This window comes from Cynoglossus semilaevis, chromosome 2 (assembly GCF_000523025.1).
Source record: "Cynoglossus semilaevis isolate Cse_v1.0 chromosome 2, Cse_v1.0, whole genome shotgun sequence".
NCBI lineage: Eukaryota > Metazoa > Chordata > Actinopteri > Pleuronectiformes > Cynoglossidae > Cynoglossus > Cynoglossus semilaevis.
Genome location: NC_024308.1, coordinates 18,042,094 through 18,062,167, shown reverse-complemented (window position 1 = coordinate 18,062,167; position 20,074 = coordinate 18,042,094). Strand labels below are relative to the sequence as shown.

The 20,074-nt window shown below is 40.3% G+C and overlaps 1 protein-coding gene and 1 long non-coding RNA gene across 2 annotated transcripts in view; one reads left to right on the top strand and one right to left on the bottom strand.

Annotated features, from left to right (window-relative positions):
• The window catches only part of LOC103399996 (methyl-CpG-binding domain protein 3-like), an 844,757-nt gene that overhangs the window by 694,775 nt on the left and 129,908 nt on the right, over nt 1-20,074 (bottom strand). The gene's annotated exons all lie outside the window — the stretch shown is intronic.
• The window catches only part of LOC103376776 (uncharacterized), a 36,719-nt gene continuing 20,233 nt past the window's right edge, over nt 3,589-20,074 (top strand). The window contains exons 1-2 of the long non-coding RNA XR_521345.3: nt 3,589-4,064; nt 16,246-16,353. This is a non-coding gene — a long non-coding RNA (uncharacterized LOC103376776). The remainder of the gene's footprint in view (nt 4,065-16,245; nt 16,354-20,074) is intronic.

Genomic DNA, 20,074 nt, shown 5'->3' with positions numbered 1-20,074 from the left:
TTTTGTGTGTGACACAAAGTGCAATAGATAGACCATTCTATGGATATATAGACATCACAATCAGCTTTATTGGTCTTTGTACATATAGAGACACAAAAGCTCTGAGGTTTTCAGGAGCACTATTGTCCAGGGAATGTTTGGTGTTTCCTCAACACACCACACCCACAGCTGAATTAAAACATGCAATCCTGACAACGCGCTTGCTTGAGATAAATAGTCGACAAACGTTTCCATTTTAAGAGAATAAAGCATAAAAAGACCGTATTCTAAATTACCCTGTACCTTGGATGACCCCAGGAACCCGTGTCACTGCATTTCTTTCTTTACGTTTTTAAGACACCCAGGTAAAATCTTTAAACTCTTATGAAAACAGTGTCTCAACCTAAAGAAGTTATTGGTTTTCTCTAGTTTAAGTAACAAAATCAATGTCTGTATATGTACAACGTCCAAATGTACAGCAGTATTGTCTCTTTTCAACCAAATATAAAGTAAAATGTATAGCAGAACTAGTTATTAACTTGTTTAGAGTTGTTATATAATTATATATTATTGCAAAGTCAGTAAAAGTACCTGATAGTCCATGTGTATGTTTGGAACATGTTCTTACTGTGTACCAAGGGTTTTCTCCAGCTTCCTCACACAGTCCAAAAAGGTGTAGGACTAGATTTATTGGAAACTCTAAAGCACACGTGTCAAACTCAGGCCCGGGGGCCAAATCTGGCCCGTAGTGTAATTAGATTTTCCCCACAAGATCATATCAAATGTGTACTAGAGTTGGCCCGTCAGTATATAGCCCCTATATACTTACAGGATGTGTTGTATTATGGGTGTATGCGCTATAATGTCCATAGTCTATGTCTGTTGTTGCCTTACCTCTACTGGACTGACTCCAGTTCCCACAACCCTGAAGAAGTAAATAAATCTCATTGAATGTTGCTTTTTCTCTACACTTTGGAATTGATATGAAATCAATAAGTTCTCTTTGGAATTGATATGAAATCAATAAGTGACATTTAAATAATCACACATATATTTATGTACACATTAAAAATATATATATTTTTTTTATTAGATTAGAATGATCTCTTAGATGTTAACGTCAAAGGCTAAAGGTACAGCCCAGATGCCTCCAACCTCCTCTATGTGTGGGTGGTCACTTAAGATTGGATACACATACACACACATACTGTGTACATGCATTCTAATGGCAGCTCAACCTCTGTACAAAGCGGAGGCCCGTATGCCTCCAGCAGTGCAGAGTGTTTCCAGCAGCATTTCTCTGAAGATCTTTCAGCGAAATCATTCACCACATTCAAATCAGTGTTTAGCATGTGTATCCATGTTATCTGGGTGGTCTGCCAAACGTCTGATTGAATTTCTATCTTCTGCTGATTGGTGGCACCCCTTCTGCCAGATATGTTTCTGATCCTCTGTGATTTTGAGCGCAGGAACATGACATTTCAGCGAAAGACGGTGCTTTGTGCAACAAAGCGAGAGCGCCTCTGTGGGAGTGTGTGTTTCACTTTGAAGCCGTCTGTAGAAACAAATCCAAATGAATGAACGATTTGGTTGATGTGATGTTGCTATATGCCTTAATAAGACTTAAGTGTAAAATTAAAGATTGATTGTAAAATCGGAATCTTTATTCAAGATACTGGTGAAAAATATTATTATATTATATCTAATGCAACAAATCATCTGGAATAGTAAGGGATGTGACTACTTTTAATTATTGTAAATACAGAATAATTGTACTGTTTTATTTTCTATACAAAAACCCAACCTTTGTTTTCAAGTGTTGAGCTGTGCTACATTTAATTAGTCAGGGTTTTTCTCCAACTCTAAGAACAATTGTATCATTTTGAAATCATAGCAAACAGATTTTTAACCAAACTTCAATGGAAACCACTAGAAAAATTGAACATGTTTTGATCCAGCAATATGAGAGTTTTTCTTTTCTGTTCCCAAAATTAATATTTGACCTAGAGATTATTAGCTCTGTATCTGTGAGAGAAAGAAGGAAAGAAAGATAGAAAATGTTATGTGCCGCAGACAAATATTTCCATCCAGACAAATACGAATATATACTGTATACTGAGCAGCTAATATAGTATCGTTTGTATTTATCCAACAGGAGGCTGCAGTTTTCCCAATCTAGCCAAACAATTTAAAACAGTACCTAAAGCTATGACACGACTTCTTTAAAATTAGGATTAAAAATTAGAATTCTTTAAATGTCCAAATGACAGATTTTAGTTTTATCTGAACTGTGATTTGTAGATGAGGTATTTAATCATCCTTAGTACTCAAATATAAAGAAAATGGAACTGAAAACACTATTAATTGTATTACAATTACTACACCTAATATTATCATCTTGTGTATTTTTAAAGATGCAGAAATGAAAACCTAAATATCATTCATAATTTTTTTCCCAATTTGTGAGAATAAATATCTGTCAAGGAGGAAAACATTTCCATCATTCTCATCTGTGACACAAATGATAATCCCTTCACCATGTTAGCCATCTGTAGCTGAAGTGGCAGAGCAGAATTTACTGAGGAAAATGGACACAAATAAAATGCTAATTCACTGTGGTCCACAAGTGGCTCCCCTCCCTCTGCTCAGCTCTGGGGGCCTCACGGTTCCCACACCTCTTTCCTGGGTGTCTATCGGGGTGCTGCTGGGATACTGGCGGCCGCCTCCGAGCCTGCAGCGGGGACGCAGCCCTCCCATTGGCTTGTCTTTGTTTGAACCCATGCGTGCTATTCATTGTGTGATTTGAATATATGCAAATACAGCAAGGGTGTCCCGTCAAAGAAAACTCCCATCATCAGTGTTCTCTCCCTCCTCCTGTCTCTCTTCCCTTACCCGCTCTTTTCCTTTTTGTCTCTCTCATCTCCAATGGTGGGAATGCTGTGGGAACTCGCAACCAAAGGCCTGATCTGCTTTGTCACACAGGATTTTCTATAGTAGTGACTCATGTCCCCTAATTAGCATAATTAGACATACTGTATATAATGGCGAATAAAGGGAGAGTACAAAAGGTCCATGGAAATACAGCCAGTAACGGAGTGTGTTTGCTGATTAGGGATCACTGTACGTGTCAGATGTACACAATTTGCTATACTTTAAAATATGTAATGCATAAGAGAGGCAACGGTTTTTCTTTTCAGTGACTAAGTGTCAATTACATGGCAAACAACCGCTGCATTATATGTTATGTCTTTATTAGATTTCTGGTATTGTGATTATTTAACATTTATTCTGTGCATTTTTAATATAATCTACATTAATTATGTGCAATAATTAATTATACAAAAAATAATACACATTAATCATTTATTGTCTTTTATACTGTATGTTAAAATCAGTGTCCTATATAAACTGAATCTGACTATTCTGGTGTCAAAATCCATGTTAACCATATGACCTGGACTTTATGAATATTTGCACGTTTAAACAGTAAGATAAAATGGTTTGGTGTTTTCTCAGTGGTATAAATTATCTACATGCACTTCAGGACACATGCACCGTACACTTTATAGACGTATATTTGTATTGATTGCTCACACATATACAGTATATTCACATTCTGCTAACAACAAACTCAACACCCATTTCACAATTTCCCTCACTGACATTATTAAATTCTTGGTTTTCGTCTTTATGAATATTTGTGGATATATATAAAAAAATCTTTTGTGCTTGGTGTTGTTTTATTTCATAAATAAAATGCATGCTGAGAAACGTCATTAAAGCTCTTCTCTTCTCTTCTGGTTTTTTTTTGTTTTTTTTTTATTTATTTCACAGCAGTTGTGAGGACGTGGCGTTGGGCTTGAACTTGACCGATGGAATTGCCTGGGAAAAGAGGTACGACATTGGCCCTTTGCTCCTCTCCTTTATGAAGAGGAGGCTGTTTAGACTGATGTCAGTGCTCATTAGCATAAACCCCAGCCTGTTCCCAATTAAACCTGGAGAGCAGCAGGAACACCAGTCTCTTTTCACGTGGTGATGAATGGACTAACATCTCTGCACAGGAACGAGACACAGTCTCTGCTGAGGTAAGTCTACGTGTCCTACAACTGTTAGAGAACATATTTTTAATAGAATTGTATTGATTTGAATTGGAACTCGTCTTATCTCATATCTGGATGCAATAATTTTGCACTTGTTAATATTGTGCAAAATGGAATGATGTTATTTTAAATGATTTGCCCCCATGCATCGTTGAAAGAAGCAAAACAGGTGTGTAAAGGAAGAAAAACACCTTATACTACAGTAATATGGGCTGCAATTATTTTTAACATTTGGTTTATAATGGGACTGGAGGCAGATGTGTTAAAGTTTCACTCTTTCAAAGAAAAGAAGCGCGGCTATAAAATATAAAATGCTGCATGTAGTTTTCTGTTTAAATGTGAAAAATTACAAAAAAATCCAACATTTAAACAAAAAATAAATAAATACAAATTTTGTTTTTAAATTCAAATTTACTATAGTCCACTGTAACTGAATTTCTTCTTCATTCAATACCATGGAGAATGTGTGAAATCGTCCCGATTATTGCTAAATATTTCATCCAATGGCAGTGGGTGTTGATTTGTTAACGTGACGGAGGTAAGGGCAAATATTTGCTCCTTTTCGGTCTTCTTGTCTGACCTATGACACCATAATGTGGCCGCATCAGGTCAAGCCTCTTTGAACAGCCGTCATTACAATTCCCAGGAGTGGCCACTTGAATTGGTCAGTTATTAACATTGAACCGAGTCAAGTTCACAGTGAACACAACGCGACAGAAATTTAAGGGACACGTGGAAACTCAAGTGGAGTTTGAAAAACTGAGAATTCTGGGACTTATATACACTAGTTCTGTCATTTGCGTATGCGCATGCGTGGGTGCCGTGTGACACTTTATGTAATTAATAAATGATTTGTTGTTTACTAATTACTATGTAATTAATAAATGATTTGTTGTTTATTGAATATTTTACTGTATTATCCATAATAAAGAATAAAATGTCGAAGGGAAGGAAGAAGAAAAAACCCGAATGTTAACTGTTGTCTTTTAAAAGACAATTTGTCGAACATTCCTCTTCATACCGAGAGCAAACCAAAGATTAAATTGTAATTTTCACGTGTCAGCGATTAAAATATATATTTTTAAATACTCTTCAAATCAAGATAATATCCCACATATATTTAAGCAAAATATATTTTGTTTTTTTAGGTATAGGAACAGCTATTTGCTTTTTCAACTTGAATGTACTGCAAAAAAAAGCTCAATTCAATTTTCGGTGAAACAACCTTTTAATTGAAATGTTATACAGTGTTGAGAATGATTATCAAAATTTATATCAAAACGCAAATATAATGATAAATATAATTTGTAATCGTAAATACAAAAAATGATCTTAAACCTCGCTATAATGTAGATTCTGTGGATGTTTTCTGTTGTAATTCTGTTCTATATCCGTGAATTCCCGCCTAAAAAGCAGGTAAATGTAAACGACTGCTTCTTTACCTGCATTATTTACTCGTGTTTTAATCTGTTGACGTGTTCGTAGTTATATTTGTAATATCTTCGCTTTAGCATCATCACAGAAGACCGTCATCTTGTCCAGTTCCTTTAATGCTGTCATTATAATGTACAAGTGTTTTTAATCGTTATTTTCAGTATCTTTTGTTAATTATTGTCGTTAGAATATTCACATTTATTCTATGATTAACGAGTCATAATATATTTACGGTTAAAAAAACGGCCTCTCGCTTCGTCGACACGTTTAAACCCAGAATTCCTTCAACATAATTACGTTATTACCAAATTAATGGTGTAAAGTATTTCTTCTAGAAACCTGTTCCAAGATGGTTTTAATGGCTCTGCAGAATTTCCGTATTATCGATAAGTCCATGTATTTTAAAATTAAGGCCACGGTGACAGCAGATAGGCCTACTCGCAGTGACATTATTTAGCCGATAGATGTCGCTGTTTAGTTCGATTAACCTGGATATGCGGTGATATTTGATTATTCACCGTGTATCCGTGCCGTGGGGGAATTACAGGACACATCAACGGTTTGTCCTCTCTGTTTTTGCTACGTTTAAAATTGCACTAGGAAAAATGTCCTCTGCGTTGTTTTAGTGGCCATTAGGGGAATTTAAATGTATTCATGTAAGTGGTACATGTTTAAATTAAAGTAAATTTAAATGTCATGTAATTTAAAAAAATAAAAATAGTCTTACTTTATTTTGTTGCAAAATAATAATATTAATATTATGTTATGTTTGTGTTTTATTTTATTAATTAATTAATTTTTGCTTATACAAGATACTGTTGATAACAGTGGCATTATGGGAGATTTATTTCAACATTTAAATGAACTAATGTTTTTCCTTTTCCTTTTAATTTGTTTTTATTACACACATGTATTTGGTCAGATGTATATATTCTTCTTGAAGTATTGTTAATTTAACGAATAGCACAGTGGCCTAAGATCCTTGCAGAGCTCTTATTTTAGCGTCACAGAATAAATATTTTCGGTGGAAAAAAATATTAGAAAAACAAAAGCTTTGAGACGGGGCTGCAGGGCTGATAAAGACAGACCTGACACTTTTGCACAAATCAGTCTGGTGCTGCGTGACGTGCCCTCGTCCTATAAACAGTGGCTATACGCCGGACATCATCTGTAGAGTAACCTATCCCCGCGCCTGACGTCAGCACGCAAACAACCACGCTCCGTACATGTGATGGGGATTTTTTTTTTTTTTTTGCGCCGCTGTGTGTTTGACGCTCGTGTGTGCACCGCTGCACTCTCTGCGGTCACCGACCTGTTCCAACACTTTGGCTCAGCTCTGAGCTGCACTTTTGACGAGCGCCTGTCGTGAGCTTGTCTGCGCGCAGGGAGGAAGGAGACGTCGCGACGCGTAAAACAGCGTGAGTCGCACGAACACGGGGGGTAACGTCTGCTTCTGAGGAGGCTGCGGCACCAGCATCTCTCTTGTGCGCACCGATGCTGCTCTTGGACAGACTCGGGCTCTGTCTTAACAAATATCCTTCCTGTAAATTGACAAAATACGAAGGCATGGAAACTACAATGCGGCGGCTGCTGTTGGGTCCCCCCACCCCCGCCCCCCCCCCCCCGCCCCGGGCTCCCCCTCTAGCTGAACACACAGGTGATTCAGTCACGCAAGGTGCACGTCTGGAGATCACTGCCTGGACCATCTTAACCCCTGCCGGGGAAACTGATGTTTGTGCCGTGGAGTGTGTGGATGTTGGACGTCACTGTGCTCCAGTCTCTGCGGGGCAGCACGCCGCCACATCATGTGTCCTGACATGTTGCGTCGAGCTAAAGCTTCCTGCTGCATTCTTATAGCCTCCACCGCCATCACCGGGCCGAGGTGGTGTTTTTAGAGCCAATGCAGCCACCGGCCGCGGCCAAATCTCCATCACATGCCGCCAAAATAGATGCTGCGTGTGCGTTGAAAGGAGGCGTGACATTTAAATAGAACAATAGACACGGGTTCAATGGGCAAAAGTGTTGGGCTTCTGTGCACGTCTGCCACAGTGACCAGAGAGAGAGAGAGGGAGTGAGAGAGAGAGAGAGAGAGAGCAGGGGACGAACTATCACACACGGTCACACATACTCTGACGTGGAGCTGTTGGGATGCAGGGACGGATGATGCTGGCAGCCTCGGCCCTTCGCCTGTCCTCTGTCCACTAGCGACAGAGCAGGTGCTTTAAAAAGCACTTCTCTGTGGTGTGGATCGGCTCACTGTACAGGTTTACTCCGTCTGTCAGAGAAGGGTTCCTCTCTTTGGACTTTGTTGGTTACCCGTGAAAAAAGAAAGAGAAAGTTGCATAAAATGACGCGTGGACACGAACCGGACGTGTGGAATTTACTCACGACTTATGCCTTGTAAGTATATATTTTTTACATTTTTGTATTATTGATTTTAATTAACGCAAATAATAATAATAATAATAATAATAATAACTAAAGTCGAACTAATCTACGAAATGAAAGTCTGAAAGTCTGAGTGGCAGCAGGCTGGAGGATCAGTGGGCTCTGACGTGGCGGGCTGAGTGGCCCCAGAGCTCGCGTTTATAAAGCAAACAGTTGTGTGATTGTCAGCAGAGCCTGGGAAAATCTCCGCTTGGCCTGGGAGGTGGAGGGACTTGACGCCAGAGCCTCTTGTTAAGAAGACTTATGTGCTCCCAGACAGCATTGTCATGCTAATGAGCACCAGCACGTTGTTGAACTTGATGTTGACTTTTTTTCTTCTTTTCTTTGGGCGTTCTTTTTTTCTCTCTCTCTATCCCTCTTTCTCTTTTTTGAGTCACTCGTTTGTGGGAAAATCTGCTGTAGAGCTAGTGTGAAATTAATTAATCAGGCTTTTGCAGCTTACTGCAGTGAAGGGTTATCAAATGGCACGTCTTTTAAAAAAACATTTTTTTTTACTTCTAGAGTGAAAAGAATTACTTGTTATTATTTACAAAATATTATATTTTAAATGTTGCCTTTATATTTATGTATTAATATTTATAAATATTTTTACTTTCTTTTCGTCTTACTTTAATTTTATCCTTTTTTTTCACTAGACAACAAGTGGATTGCTAAATATGACTTTAGAATTTTTTTTTCGGGTTACAGTAAAAAAAAGAATATACGTAATTTCTGATGAGATTAAACTCAAATTAATAAAACTCTTTAATACACGTAATAGATTTTATAATAAATATTATATATTATACATTATATATTGCATATTTATATGAATGAAATTGTTACAAAATACTATATCGGATATAAATACTTTAAATAATAATACATAAACTATTAAATAAACAATAAAAATGTGAAAAGGCACACACACTCACGCAATCACGAACAACACACACACACACACATTACAATTTTGAAGTGTAGCTAAACAGTAAGTCACGGTGAGAGCTATAATATAACTTAATATACCTAGTGTTATAACAGTACTTCAGTCATTCAGGTTTCTCTGTGGCTGATAAATAAATAATTTATAATTTGAATCAGTAGAAAATATATATTTTTTATATTTCTTGTAAAACACGTATTTAATACAGAGAACTGTTTTCTCCCACCCTGCGTTTTTAAACAGCGTGATGAATTCGTTTGCTTTGATTTCAGCACCAAGGACAGCGACAGCACCTGTCTTCCAGTGGTGCTGACTTCCAGCCTCCACCGTTTATTCCTATGATTTATAGACCATAATATTTTAGCAGAGGCAATTAAACATTAAAATGTATTTCCTCTTCTGCTGGTAGATTATTATTATGTAAAAATGCAGTGATTATCAGTTAATATGAGCAAATGAAAAAAACAATAAATAACCACAACACCACAAAATAGAATAGACTAGGTGAGGTTGAGGATTTGTAACTATACCCACCTACACCAGTACAGTACAGTGACAGGATGTGACGGAATCGGGGGGCGTGTACAGCTGATCAAGTCAATCAGTATAATGTACAGTACAGTAATGTACAGTACAGTACGATGAAACATAGTACCGTAAAAACAAACCTACACACACGCACACACATAGACTGTTCACTACATTAGTGTTCTTCCAACTCATTTTAATATTATTGTCATTTACTGTGAGTCATTGTTGATTTAAATGTTTATCAAAAAACAAAAAAATCATTAAAATAAAATAAATACATTAATAAAGGTAGTTCAGATATTTAGAAAATCACGTAGAATAAAAGTAACATATTCAGCAGTGGTTTTCTAGTTATGTTTTGCTTTATTGAATAGTGTTTTTCAAATGTGCAAAAAGTCCCGTGATAAAATATGTAGAAACATTCGGATTGAGAAAATGAGCGAAAGAGAGAGAGAAAGGGAGAGAGACAAAGAACGGAGCGCTGTTTTGCGAAATGTATCTTTATTTTTTATATTATATTATATTATATTATACGGTTCTATTTATCCCGTGCAATATTTATTCTAAATAATGCATTTTTGTTTTGTGGTTATTTGTGGTTATAGCATTTTCATAATAAGCGTGTACTTCTATTAACGTGCAGGTCCTGAAGTAACGTTATGGATAAAACCGAACACACCCGAGTGTTTATTTAAGATCATATTTTGTTTTAAAAAACGAAATAAGGACAGAATAGTGATCAGTTCAAGATGGGAACACGTGGAGCACGTGTCAGTGTCTGTGGAGAGCTGAGACCACTGACCTGCGGTGTGTCAGGGCCCTCCCAGTCAGATTCTGCTCGGTGATGAGAGCTCATGCACACTGTGGTGTCGTCCTGTTGGTGACGGTTCATTAGGAGGACGTTGATTGTCCGAGTCATTTTCTTCTAGTTGGAACCTCAGCTGCTGTGTCTGGATGTTCTATGTGATACAGATCCATCATCTATTGAGCCATGTTTTAAATGTATAAATTAGTTTATAATATTTTGTAGTCAGTATGATTGGATATTTGTGAATCCTGCCGCTTTTATCAACTAATATTTTCGCTGTTGACCCCGACACACGTGGTCATGAGTCTAACAGCGCGGTCTGTGGACGTTTCCTCTGGCTCTGTGACCCTGACTCTCGGCCATGCTCCTCCCGCGATCCACATCTGACTACCTTTGTTTTCGTCATCCTTCATCCTTCTGTCGCGCTGTTTTTTGTTTTTTTAGGAAAACAGATTATTCTAAATTTACTCTTTAATGATAGCTTTTTGCAAACGGAAAGTGTTTTTTTTTTTTTTTTTTTTTTGTAAAGTCAGGCTCTGAGTGGTTGAGTGGTGATGCAGCTCGGTTGGACAGACACTCTCCTCCAGCACTGGGACCACATGTAAACAGGCTTTTATTCTAATAATTTTATTGTACATTAAATGTTAAAATAGGCCAAACACGAAAGTCCTTTATGTATTTTAATTTGTTTATTATATATTTTAATTTATATTTAACCTAGATATTTTGTCTAAAAAATGCATGTTTATGTAGAATCATTTCATGACATAATAATAACACTGAATTTAGCTCAACCATTTCAAAATGCTTCCTCCCTGCAGCATATCTTTAACATATTGACATAAACACTGTTTCATACATATTACAGACACCTTTGGTGCAAAGTTTACATTGTTTAATCCTTACATTGAACTCCATATTCATGTCTGAATTTGCTTTAGGGAACAGTCAGATCACACCTACTATAATTATTTCCTGAAGTGACTCACTGTGTTAATCAGGCTCCTCAGTCAGTTCTTCTCCATTTACATTAGAAGATGCCTTCTCTGTGGAGGTGGCCATATTGGATCACCTGGTTCACTGAGTTGTGATTCAGTGACAGCTGAAGTCAACAGTGTGTTCTCAATGTTTGGGCGGCATCTAACATCCTTCTAAGCTTGACATATTATACCTTCTAACCTTTGTTTTTTGGCTTAGTCTAAGGAAGTTCTTGGTGATTGAAGAGATCATCGTTGTTATTGGAATGCTTTTCCGGAAGCTTGGTTGACCTAATTCAACTTGTCGGCCCATGTCACCAGTAAATCAGGGTGTACATCCGGGGGGTGTCTTAGGCTGTTCCACTGGATCAGGTCGTTGACATTTAGCCCCTGTGTACTGTGCTGCGGTAGTTTGTCACGCCTACAAACATTCCATGGATTAATTTGGCCGAGGACGGGAAAAGTGCGGCGTATGTTTGGGAATGGGTCGATGTAGAGTGGCATTTAAAACAACACTGGTGGAGGCTGCTGGAGCTCTGTGAGTTGCTGCTGTAAGGAAACACTGGTGGGAGACTGACGCCGTTAGCTCATCTGCTGAGTTATGTTACACAGGTCAGTGAATGTTACACACATTAGTGTGATCAGAGGCACAGGGCTGCCACAGTGTGACGGCTGTCCTGGAGCTGAGTGACTTCACCTTACACATCAGCTCTCATGGCAGTCATGATGGAAAGTTCACCAGCGTGTGTGTGTGTGTGTGTGTGAATGTGTTGACTTTATTACTTTTAATCAAAATAACACACATTTCTGACTATTAATGATGTTTGGTTGATGTTGTGCTCTGGATGCTTCACCCTCTTTGTTGCCATCGTTGCCCGTTCTGATGCTGGCTGTCAATGAAACCTTACGTGTAAGGACAATCTTTTTTTTTTTTTTTGATACATACAGTACACCATGTGTGTCCGTGCGCTTTAGTGTTTTAAAGATGTAGAGACAGCGGAATAAGAAAAAGAAGAAGAAGACGTAAAGAGAGAGAGAGGGAGAGAGAGAGAGAGTGGGAGAGAGAGGTGCGCAGACAGGCTGAATGCAATGGCTCCATGTGACCACAACAGAAGCAGCTCCAGCGCCGGCGGCGGCCCCTTTAAGAGACGTGGGTTAGTTTTTCTCTTTGGTTATCTAGCTGTATGAGTTTATGTAATATCATAAAGCTAGAGAACCGAATGTATAAACTAATTCTGCTATCGTCACGGCTGAGCTAGCCGCCGCCGGGACCGCAGCTACGGGCTGCAACCGCTGCCGGAGCGGACGGACGGATGGTGCAGGCTGCACCGAGGAGGACCCGCTCCGCCAAACGCCTCCTTGCTTTCATGGACTCGTGCGGGAGCTGAGGAACACGACACGCCAAAAACACGGGGCTTCATACCTCTGCACGTCTTCGATATGAGGAGTGACAGTAGTTGGAAACCAGAGACAGGCTCCATTCATGGAGTGATAATGAGGATGCTGAGGAGGAGAAGAAGAGGAGGAGGAGGAGGAGGAGGAGGACCACTCGGCTCTGGTTTGTGAGCAGTTTCTCTTACTGGAACACCGACTGCCTTTTAACCCCTGGTTTGGGATGAATATTGTAGCTGCTCCTCCGGTGCATGTGTGCTTATGTTGGATGCTGATAACGAGGAGCTGAGATGAATACGATTTGTATCTGAGAGATCCACCGGATTGGACGACACCTGGAGGTCACGTGTTCTGTACCGCTAGCACCCGTTGCATTTGGTCTACGTATCATGTAGAGGCATGGGAGAGGCATTGTAGTCAGTCTGTAGTCAGTCTGCAGTCAGTCTATGTTCACCTTATTATTACTTTCTAACTTCCAGGCTGATGCTTCTCTGCAGCTGCATGCTGGTCCTGAAGTTTAGGTTATGACATTTATTTAGTGATGATAATTCCATTTGAAGGTGCTGTAATGCTGACTGATCTGTACTGGATACAGTAGAAAGACAACAGCCTGATCAGGGACATCACAGAGTGTTGACATTGTTAGATCATCTCATAGGATTTAGTTTAATTTACACTTTTATTTCACTCAGCTTCAGATATATCATGTACATGAACGTAAGGAGACGGTTCAAGATTTTATTGCGTTATATATTTCTCAGAGTCCACAGTATAACAAATTATTATAGACACAATATAGTATAGGGACAATATAGACCAAAAAATGCAACATATCTGAATTCACTGAGACATTCATATGTGTGGTATGGAGACAATATAGACCAAAAAAATGCAACATATCTGAATTCACTGTCCATGCTTTTGGGCCTTTATTTAAACGCATGTATGTGGCAGTGGAAGGTAGTGTAGACTTGTAAATGTAAGGTCGCAGGTTTGAATCCATGTGGCACCGAGGTGCACCGAGCATGGCACCATCCCCACCCACTGCTCCCTGGGCACTCAGCTTCAGCAGAGGACAATAAATCTCTTTCACTTTTTCACTCCACCAAAAGACGTAATCCAATTAAATGCATCATATTTAAAAACACTAAAAAGATCATTCAATCAACAGTCTAACTAGTATCGTCACGTCTCGACTTCACGCTGAATTTTGTGACAGAATCGCCCGTGGATCTGAACGTGGCCGACACACACACACACACCATCGGCTTCACCGAATGTGTCCATTGGCTGGGGGGGGATCAGATACGGTATGCTAAGCATAAATTTTGGAGGCAGTACGACTAAGGGTCAGCGGGGTTGTCCAGAAACCGGGCCTGATTTTTCAGGCCTGTTTTATGATGCTGCTCATCATCATCTTTCGCTTCTCCATCTGGAGTCAATGAGCAGCTCCTACCCGGCTCCTGGTCTGCCTGAGTGATAGGATGTATTCCGTTGTGGAGCCTGTTGAATTTTAAGCGTGACAGTCCGGCGTTAGCTGCTAAAGCTGTAGCTGCTCCTCGTGCCAGCGCTGTGCTGTGTGAGTGTATGAGGGCACAGATCTTGGTAGTGCTCTGAGGAGGCCCTGTGCTAACTGCGTCACAGAGAGCAGAAAGGATGGAGAAATAAAAAGCCTGGAACAGGCCAGGGAATATGTGTGCTTCACACCAGGCTGGTTGTTCTGCTGTACCACAGAAACCAGAGCTGCGATTATCATGATGGTAATGTTCAAGGCCATTAGTGTGAACTCTGAAGTCAGGAGTTTAACAGAGCATCACACAAATGTACATCTTTATAAACACTGCTCATATGTCTGATTTAAAATGAGTAAATAAAACAGGAAATTGTAAGAATTTCAAACTCTCTCTCAATAATTATATAATAATAGTTATCAGAGTCATATTAATCAGCATCACGTTAATACAAATATGTGCCATAAATGACCTGAATACACATAATATTTAGCTACAACATTTATATTACAGAGCCTTCTTGAAGGGTCTGAACCTGTCATATGGGCTATATATACCAACAGCACCATCTACTCCCCCTCTCCTCCCTCCTCCTCATCCCCCCCAGCTGCAGGAGAGATGAATGAGTCGGGGCTAATAAATGGAGGATGTGGGGAGAGCCCTTTGAGATTGAAATGCAGTCTGGCGGGTGACTGAAAGGCAGACTAGATGTAGGTTTTCCCACATTAATATGTGTCTGTCTGGGCCCTCTTCCCCATCAGGAGGAGGCCCTTAACACCAGATGGAGCCCAGTCTAGTCTGGGTCTAGTCTAGTCTAGTCTAGTCTAGTCTAGTCTAGTCTGGGTCTAGTCTACCAGCACCTGTCATCAGCCTGGTTTACTCCTCCAATTGTCTGCCCTTTCGTAATTTAGATAAATCACCATTTAATTTCTGTTTGACTTGTATTCATGTTGCTGCACTGAAAGACTAAATGAACTAGTGAATTGTCAAATTTAACTGTGGGTGTTATGAATGGAGACATTCCTAGTGAATTCCGGGGTGAATACAAGGCACATTTGAGAGCATGGATTTCTCAGTACCATGTTGTGCCGTACAACCTGTCATGTGCTGCTGCCTTCCTTGCTAAAGCCTAGATCTGTCGCTGGCTTTTCTCTTCTCTACATTCACTACACTCACATACCCTTCACCGTATGGAGGATATTTTTATATTGCCTTTTGTACTTTGAACAGAGGTGCCTGCAAGTAATTGACAAAGACGTTAGCGCACGCCGACTGCACCCTACACAATGTCCTATATGTAGCAGAGCTGGTGTTTCGGCTTTACGAACACCGCTGCATCTCCGAGCCATACCATCCCATAGATGTTATCTGGTACGTGTCACACGCGCCCCCCCCCACAGATTGCTCTTTGTGTTGCAGTGTTGGCGCGTTCCTCTGTTCGTTTGTACATGTGTTAAGGCGTTTTTTTTGTCTCCACACGTTGTTAGTGCCTTATTTGTCTCTACAGGGTGCTGTGAACTTGACAAGATAGGAGAAAATTGCAGAAGAGGCCTTTTCACAGTTCACAGTTTTGTCTTCTTTTTTTTCAGTCAAGTGCTTTCATCAGCTCCCTCTGTAACTTCTAAAGATTTTTAAAAGAACAACAAGGCTGGAAGAACGCCTTGTTTCTTAAAATCTGAATAATAATTGCCAACATTTCCAAGGGATTTGATAATTAGAAAGACATTTAAAACTTTGACCCACATTCCTTTTAGTGATAATATAATCACATTTTCTTTCCCTCAAGGTTATCTGTATATTTTACTTTCAGATTATATTCTTTTCATCTTTATTTTTCTGCTTATAGCCGTAACGTACCCTGAATCGTAGTGTCCTATATACACGTCTTTTAAACTGAACAGTTCTGGTTTTGGTAGCCTAGCAACAGCCTCTGACCCATGCAAGGGGAAGAGGGGAAAAAAATGAAAGGCAGACATGAAGGTTATAAACCTGTTTAAAGGAAGATGCCAGATAACTTTTCGTTATGATATTTGAACATATTTCACATCATATAATTTCTCATGTATTGCTTTTAATCTGAGTGTCAGGTTATGAGTCGCTGGCTGATTGTTTTCTAAAACGAGATATTTCTGTTTTGTAGGTTCAAGAAGTAAACACCACACACAGGTATCCTACGTGAAAGGCTTTGTGTGAGACCAGGAGGTCAGCAGGTCAGCCGCCGACTGGGCCGCGAAGAGGCTTCATTACAGTAAGTGGGATCTCACTCCGATTCACGTCTGTCAGGCCATCGTTTTTGTGCCATCATGTCAACGTTTGTGTACGTGGAAACTCTCGTGTCACCGTCAGAGGTCGTGAAAGCAGGTGGACTTTTCACGACTCCCTGATTTGTGGTTGACTCTTTTTATAAAGAATATTTTTTATATATCTTCTGGATATTTTTCAGTGCTCTTCCCTAGAGTACACAGACAACGTGGGCTGATATGCAGTACTGAAACCCTGCAATATTTCTGCTTCCTATCTGTTCCGAACCTTTTTCTTTCTCCCACACTGACGAACACAGAAGCATCTTTGTGTTTGGGTTTTTTTTCCTTTTGTCTTTTCTTGTCATGGCTTCTGTGTGGATTTTGAAAATTAAAAACCATTATCATCACATTTTCAGTTTAAATGTATTAAAAATATATATAATATATAATGTAGTGGTCAAACGCCGTGGTGGTCTCTGCCAGTTTTTATTGTTGTCATCATGTTGTTGAAGATGACAGACAGGTGAACTCATCAGTGACACTAAATCACTGGGTTTTTTTGTTTTTTTTTCCCAGCATCAGTTTTTCCTCTCTGTGTTGAGTGACATGAATAAAGATGACCTGTTCCTAGCTCTCCTAACAGCTGCAGCGGAGAATACTGTTCAGCTTGTAAATGTTAAACCTCCTGCAGAGAGCAAAGTGAGGAGGCGCCGTTAAAAAGTGGAGGAGAGGGAGACCAGCTCCATCCTCAGAGACCGAGGTTCGTCATCCTGCAGAAACAAAAGGAGTGATTTCTTAAATTTCCCTTCAGGGTTAGATGAGTGTTCTGTGACATTGGCCTAGTTCTATACCAGTATTTAGAATCAGACGATGGTAGATCATAGGAGATTTCACAGCCTGTGGCTATTTTCCTCCATTGCGTTCAACCACCACTTAAAGCTCCTTCGCTTCCCTTCAACTCGATGCGGCTTGTCCGTCTACTTTGTCAATATCATAACCACCAAACTAGATAAATCAATGCAAACAAGCGCTGCTTGAACTTGGGCTTTAGAAGAAGAGGCATCGCTAAAGGCTAAGTTTGATGCTGAAACACATCAATCCAGCAGTGACACTCTTAATGAACAGCAGTGAATAATGACTGCAGACACACTGCTGGTAACGTCCTCCTTCAGTCCAATGAAATTGCAGGACCATATATGTGTGTAAAAGAGTGTGTATTGTGGTTTGTTATGGTATGTGGCTGATTTTCACCTACGGTGGAAACATCATGATCTAGGACATAAAATCCTCAGAAGTATTCCCAAGAAGTTCCCAAGAGTTCCCAAAAAAACAACACAAATTAAAGACAGTGAATGCAGCACAATCCAATGTCAGAAGTATAACCCACCAATGTAAACAAAGCCGTCTTCCGTGATAAGCACATTGTGAAGACATATTAATCTGCTCGCAATTTGTGTGCTCTGCGTTAGTTTAATGATGGAACCAGACTTTGTTAATAATTTATGCTCGTAAACTAGCGAACCTTCTGGTGCGTTTTTTTCTGGGGACCCAGGATGACCCAAAAATAATCTCTCGACCCACGTGAGGGTCACGACCCAGTCTGTGAGAACCATTGTTCTAGTGTACTCATGGTGAATACTAGGCTCGACTCAGCGTTAGTCTGTGTTGACACTGTTGTTTTCCCCATTCTGGATTTGTGGACTAAAGCGTTGGCTTTTTTCACAAACACACTATGCGCATGTTTCTCATCTGTCCTTCCACTAAGCCACCTCACCTAATTCGGTCTCATCATGCCTTAGCCTCTTCCAGCCCAGTCTAAGCAGCCCAGACAGCAGCACCCTGCCATCATGGCCAAAAGAGATGGAGTCCTTACCAGTCATTGGCTCCAAACTTCTTCTCATCCCTGTCCCTCTTTCACCAGCTGCTGCCACTTTACTGCTTCTCGACATTTCCTCCTAACGCCTGGTCTAACAGCAGAGCAGCCAGGCACAAGAAATGAAACTTTTCCTATTTTATTCTGCACTTAAAAAATATATATATATATATTTTAAAGTTGCTGCCAAATTCCATGCTTTATAATGATGATTACTCTCTTTGCTCTTCCTTAAGATGAGTGAACATATCTAGAGGAAATGAAGCCTGAACAGTGTGTTTAAACAGAGAAAAAAAAAACTCCCACGACTTCTTAAAGTTAGCACTCCTCTGTTAACACCGTCCTGTTTGCTGTTTTTTTCTCTCTCTCTCTAGATCTGCATGCATAAACCACAGAGCTCGTCTTTTCCTAAAAGTTGATTTAAAGTGTACCCGCTGCATTATGCAGCTCGGCCGGAAATAAATCTCCTCGAATGAATACACTAGACGGAGGAAGGTTGTGAAAGGAATTAAATATGTGTGTATGAACCGGGTGGGGTGAGTGGGGAGAGCGGGGGGGCAGTGAGTGTGGAGCAGCGGCGTATGTTAACATAAATTAAAGTCTATGTGCAGGGAGGAATGGGTATGGAAACAAAGAGGAGTTTGAGAAAGTGAGGGAACCAGACACGAGTTAAAAGCATTAAAAACAACATGAGGTTTGACTGTTGGTACAAACGTGTACACGGACTAATGGGCTTTGTTGACTAATTAATTTTCACTCACGTGAATTGCTTCTTTTCATTATTGGTCAATTTGCCGTGGGTTTTTTTTTGTTTGTTTTGTTTTTTGTTTTTTTTTGTTTTCTGCCACTCCTCCGAGCACAGGAGGGCCTCTGGCATCTCAATGCAGACTGGCTGAATGGCGAGGTGGCTGTATTAAAGCCTGATGGTGGCAGCGGTGGTGGGGTGCAGCAGGGCGACGAACAACAGGGGAACGGGGAGGGCTGGAGCGGGGGTCCACTGACATCCTGCAGGCTGCGGAGTGAATGGGAGAAGCAGGCAGGGGGGGAGAAGGCTGTAAGGGGAGGGGGCGCATTGAGGGGGAGGTATTAGCGCGTGGGCAGGTTGATGGAGGGGGCCTCGGCTGTTTCAATGCAACGGCCGGAGCAGCTGTGAAAAGAGGTCTTCCCCTTTTCCCACGCCCGGTACGACGCCGAAACCCTGCTTCAGTTTGCCAGGGTCAAGTCACATCTCTTATATATACACCAGGACTGTGGAAGTGGACAATGCATATGCACAGCTCATTTACTTTATTTATGCACACAGACAGACACACACTTGTGTACTCACAGCAAACAGAAAGCCTCCCAGACAGAGGCAGAGATGGGGGGTCTGGGCAGAGGAGGGGGGTGGGTTTGCACACAGTGGGGGGAAAAAAAGAAAAGAAAAAGAGTAAGAAAGTGTTAAGTAAGTATTATGAGAGTCATCTGTGTCCCAGCAGTGACTAAAAATGAGCAGGCTGCAAATTCAATTCCCAAGAACAGTCATGAAGATCAGTAAAAAAATTCAACAATGATCTGAAGGGATTTTTCTTTCACTCTACTGAACATTTCATCACCTCAGGATTCTCACGAGCAACTACATTGACGACCTCTAACTTTTTTGTCCACATTTCTGTCCACTATTTTCACCCTCAGTTTCTTCCCAGCTCTACTTTTCTACACCTTCCACATTTACATCTCTGCTACTATTTACACATTATAATCATATTCTGAGTGGGTGGAGGTGCCGGGGGGTGGGGGTGGGGGGTGTAAACTCTTTGTCCTGACAACCGCCCCCCCACCTCCTCCCCTCACACTGCCAGATGCCCTGCTGC